Source organism: Chionomys nivalis, chromosome 15, assembly GCF_950005125.1.
Source record: "Chionomys nivalis chromosome 15, mChiNiv1.1, whole genome shotgun sequence".
Classification (NCBI taxonomy): domain Eukaryota; kingdom Metazoa; phylum Chordata; class Mammalia; order Rodentia; family Cricetidae; genus Chionomys; species Chionomys nivalis.
Window position 1 is genome coordinate 10,143,090 of NC_080100.1, and position 5,735 is coordinate 10,148,824.

A 5,735-nucleotide genomic window follows, 5' to 3' on the forward strand; every position below is an offset into this window, starting at 1 on the left:
CATGAGGGCAGGTGCCCAAAGATGCTGGAGGCATCGGGACACCTGGAGCTCGAGCTGCAGGTGGTTTGTTTGCTGTGGTTGCTGGGAACTGAACTCCAGATCTCTGGCTGCCAGTCTGAGCCCCAGTTGTTCTGAAGGAGCATTGCATGCTGTGTTCCTGCAATGATTTTAGGGGTACACTGACCTAGAGTGGGGCTTTCTCACACTCCCCACAATCGCCTTAGATTTCTCTTCACTAGGCATTTAAAACTCACAAAGAAGCAGTTTCTCTTGGCTCTTGGGATAAATCACTTCTTCACTGTGGACTTGCCTGGTTTCATTCCAGGTATCTCTCTTCTTCAGTTCTCCTTGACACCCCCTCTCTAGACAAAAAACCCAGCATACTCCCCCTGGCCTCTGGGCCTTTGCACATTCTGATAGTTTTGCCTAAAAGAGACTGTTTCCTCTTGAACATGGTTCCTGTCTCAGTAGCCCCTATGCCAGCTCTCTCCTTCCTCCAGTTTTACTGGGATTGTTAAACGGAATTCAAATGTCACATCTTCAGGAAAGGCTGTCCCCAGTGCCCCAGATGGACGGTGTCTGGCCTCTGATTTATGCTATCAGAGTATCAGTCCTCTGATTAGATCAGAGAGCCGTCAGCATCCAGCACTTCCACAAAATCCGCTAGCTGGCAAGCAAGTACCACAGACAAGAGCCTGCAAGGGACGATTCGTATGTAAACCACAAAAACTACTGTCTTATGAGCAACTGTCTTCCCCAGTCAAGTAAGAACATGCCTTGAATCCTAGCAGGTCCTAAGCTGAGGCAGGAGGATCACCAGTTCAAGGTCAACAGGCTTCGTAGACCCTGTCTTAAAAAATGAAGAGGGCTGGTTGTGTAGCACTTGCCTGTGTTATGGGGCTCTGGGTTTAGACCCCAGTACTGAAAATAAAAGATGACTCTGAATATTTGAAGCGATGCATGGATTGTTTACTACATGTCTGATGTCCCCAAACCTTCATCAGTGTTAACACTGCCATTTCACTTAGAAAGGGTTCGCCTGTGTCCAGCCTGAAATCTTCTCAATGGGCTTGTTCTCTACCCCCAACTCAAAGATCTGGTGAATGCAGAACACACACAGCTGTGAAGAGCAAAGCTGTGCAGGGGTGGGGGTGGAGATGGGGGTGAGGGGTGGTGTGGGGGGGGCGGGGTGTGTCACCTCCTGCAGAGGAGGGTTAGCAGTGAAAGAGACCAGAGTGGGGCTCCCTGGCTCCTTGGCTAAACACTCAAGGGTGGAGAAGGCCCTGTTTGGTGGGCCTGTGTTTGCTGCTTGTCTGTTGTGGTCAGGATGTTATTGTCCTTTCTGTGTTTTCAGGGACTAACATGGGCACATGTTTATCCTAAGAGGCCACTGCTAGGTGTTCCTGGTTCCAGAACTATTACCTGGCCCGGGACTATGACACTGTAGCCATCTGGTTCTCTCCTGGAATACTCACGTCAGTTCCCTGGATTTCTGCACAGGTGCTTTGTCAAAGACAGGGAGCTGCGTAATTTGTGGTTTTCACAATGTGTAGACGATGCTGTCAGCTCCCCGAGTTTGTCTGGTATAGAGTGTCTCCCCAGTCAGGCCCTGTTTCCATTCCCTAGCTGTCACAGTTTGAATGGGAAATGTCCCCGGTAGATTTGGGCATTAGAACATTGGGTTCCCAGTTGGTTGGTTCAGAGCTCTAGGAAGTGTGACGGTCTTGTGGGGAAGGACATCACCGGGAATGGGCTTTGTGTGTGGGAAGTACATCGCTGGGGATGGGCTTTGAAGGCACGCTCTTTTGCCTTAGTTAATTCTCTCTAGAAATACCCTCACGGAATCACCAAAGTATGCCTTAATCCAACCAAGCTGGCAATGATTAGCCACCACAAAACTCTCCCTCCTACCGCTAAGATTTACTTTTATTTTCTGTGTAAGCTTGTCTGCAGGCACGTGTGTGTACCATATCTGTGTCTGATGCCCACGGAGGCCAGAAGAGGGCATCAGATCCCCTCGAACTGGAGTTACAGATGGCTGTGAGCAGCCACACGGAGGCTGGGAACCAAACCACCACCCTCGGCAAGAGTGGTAGTAGTGCTTTTAACTACCGAGCCCTCTCTTTCGTCCACTTCTTTGTTCTTTTGAGTTTCACAAAGACTCAGGCTGGGCTAAGGCTATAGTGTAGATGAGAAAGACCTTGAACTTCTGATCCTCCTACCCCCACCTCCCAAGTGAGAGAGCACAATCAGGTGACACCATGCTTGGGTATTGGAGTCCTGAGCATTGAATGTAGGGTTTCATGAATATTGAAACCACCAATTGAGTTGCATCCGTAGCCCCGAATGTCTTTTTCCAATGACCAAATTGCATCGTCATCTTTCTCTTGTGACCTAAGTGCTTGGCAAGGTTCAAACCGTCACTAAACAGCAGATGGTTTTCAAGTCTCTCATCAAAGAGTCTAATTTTTCTTGCGTTATTTTAAGCAGACGAATAGAAGCCATCAAGTGGTGAGCTCTCACCAGATTTTGTAGACCTTATTCAGCAAGAAATCTCCTTCTTCAGATCTTTCTGAGCCTCACGATTCTTGTCAGAATAAAGTTATTTGCCTTTCAGTTTTTTCCCAGATCCAATGCTTTCCAATTATGTTGTTGCCTTCATGGTGGGAGCCCAACATACTTGAAAAATATTCTAAACTCTCTTTCAAGAACCATTTTTTTTTCCTCCCTGGACTTTCATAGAGAGCAACGGAGACTGTTTTTACACCTTGCTGCTGTATTAATCAAACCCAGCCCTAATAAGACAAGAGACTTCTTTGTCTCAGTAGCAGCCCAGTGTCTTTTAGAAATGCTGAGTGGTCAGTCCAGCTGGAATCTCAGCAGCAGAGCCATTATTCAAAGAGCTTCTCTCGCTGCCTGATGACCCTGAGAAGGGACGAGCAAGCTTTCTCTCTGATCTCAAAGGCGCTCCTCCTGCAGACTGGCTTTGTGGGGAAAGCCATGGTTACCATTTGCCTTTTCATTGCATTTCTTTTTTTTTTTTCAAACATAAATGATGCCGGCTATTGAGAACTCTCTTCCCTTCAACTCCAGAGCCCCACTTTGAAGGATCTCTCCTGTGTCTTGGACTGCTAACCGTGGGTGATGACTGGAAGGCTTAGGTTGTCCTAGGCTTTGAATCCCACTCCAGCCTGGCTAAAGTGCAAAGACCAACATTCAAAACAATACCCAAGTGTACCTGAACAAGTTGAAGTATCTGACATTGCCATGCAGTAGGTAATCCTTTACTATCATCTATGTAGAGAGGAAGCTGGTAGGCAACATCAGCTAAGTAGTTATAAAAGAATCACTAGTATAAGTCGGGTGGTGGTGGCACACACTTTTATCCCAGCACTCAGGAGGAAGGTGGATCTCTGTGAGTTTGAGGCCAGCCTGGGCTACAAGACCTAGCTCCAGCATAAGCTTCAAAGCTATGGAGAAACCCTGCCTCAGAAACCCCTCAGGGGGCTTATGATTTCACCAGCACTTTAATTTTAAAGTTCTGTTTTTGAACTTAGGACTTTATGCAGTTTGATATAGCCTAGGCTAGGCCAGAAATCCTAGTAGAGGCTGACCTGTTTCCCTGATTCTCCTACCTCTACCCGCTAAGTGCTGGGGCCACCTCACAGTGCCATATTTTCTTTTATAAGCAAAGAATTTTTTTTTTGATTCAGTATTGCTGCCTGAGACATGTTCTTTGGCCTGAGGAGGGGCTGATGCACTGGTATGGATATGGAGGAGGGTGGCTAACAATTCCTCAGCAAGTGTCTTTCAGCACACGAGGAGGTGGGCATGAGGTTTCCAGTTGCTGGGTGAATCACAACAGATCCAGGCACCTGCAGGAAAAGTCAGTCAGCACTGATGCATCATAGCCATGGTCTTCACCTCTTCAATGCTGGGGCTACACCCGTGTGTCACCACAGCCAGGGTTTTTACATGGGTTCTGGGAACTGAACTTGGATGGTCAGGCGTGTACAGAGAACATTTACAAACTGAGCTGCCTCCTCTGCCTCTGTATGATATGGGATTCCCCTGTGCATGCTGTAAATATATTTTATTGTCATTGGTTAATAAAGAAGCTGTTTTCAGCCAATAGCTTAACAGAGTAAAACTAGGTGGGAAAACTAAACTGAATGCTGGGAGAAAGAAGACAGAGTCAGGAGAAGTCATGTAGCTGCCCGCAGGAGATAGACACTTCTGCTGGAGCCAATCAGAACCTTGCTGGATAGCCACAGCCACGTGGTGATACACAATTTAATAGAAATGGATTAATTTGAGTTAGAAGAGTTAGCCAGAAATATGCTTAAGCTATTGGTCAAACAGTATTTCAAAAAGTATAGTTTCTATGTGTTTACTGTGGGACTGGGTAGGACAGAAACCTCCAACAACATCTGTAATTATTTTTTTTTTAAAATTTGTATGTGAGGGACAGTGACTACCCAGTGCTATAAAATCTCTCCTGTGAAGGAAACCAGTAAGATTGATGCTTAAGAACAGTGGTGATAAATAATTGCTAAGGCATCTGCATTTTAATTTTCAGATCTCTTCCTTAAAATTATTCTGTGTTTGCAAGACAACAGATCTTCCAGCCTGCTAGGCCTTCGGATGGTTCTTCTCCTTAGAATTCTATTGTATCAAAAATGTCAGTATGTTTTTTTTTTTTCATGGAGCTAAAAGGACATACTCAGTGAACTGTCTGTCTTAGCCAGTGTTCTTCTAAGAAGCAAAATTCGTAGTATGTTATGGACTTTATATGCAGATGAAGAAATTCATTATAGGGACATAGTTCACATGATTATGGAGCCTGTCACGTTCAAAATCTGTGTTTTGTGCCAGTGGGATCAAGACAGAAGAGTTACTGGCTGTGATGGTGCCCATAGTCTGCTGGAAAACTCCTTCTGTTGAGGGCCCAGTCGCCCCATTCATTGGCTGCTTGTGGTGTGGGGGTCATTTACAGCCTGCAGTGCAATTGCCTCACTCAAAGTTCAATGATTTAAATATTCATCTCAACTCAAAATACCCACTAAATTGGCACATAAAATTAACTGGTTAGTCATTAGGAAGAAGAGGATAGAGAGAGAAACTGTATATTATACTCCTCTTTGGGAGGTGAATCTTAATATATACGACTATAAAGACCCTGAGAAGTTCTATGATGAAGATATCTTTTTCTATGTATGTAACCTGGGCTGTCCCAAATTTACTTGCTCATAGAAGCTTCTCAATAAAACTTAATATAATATGGCTTCCCCCCTGATACCAGTGCCGAGAGGAGTACAATCAAGCATATTTAAGCAACTGACTAATTTGGAGATAAAACTGATGAAGGCAGCTTGATTAACAGAAGCTAGAAGCCCAGGTGGTATCCATCTCCTTGGTGTGTTTGATGCTTACCGTTTACCATTTAATGGTGTCTAAAGCCTGGTGCCAAAGATGGGCGGCGCAGACATGAAGAGATGGAGGAAGATGCACACAGAGTACCCGAGACGGCTGGGTGAGATCCTGTTGCCGTTTTGGCCTCATCTTCTGATTAGAAACCCTGTTGAACAGAGAGAAGGTGGTCCGCATCTTTTCATTTCCTGTAGATCATCCCCTGGGTGGAAGTCCATGCTCAGCAAGGCTGGTGTGAGCCACAGGGGTGCTTCAGGGTCTCTGGGTCCAACACAAAATAAACAGATGACCAGGACACAGAAATA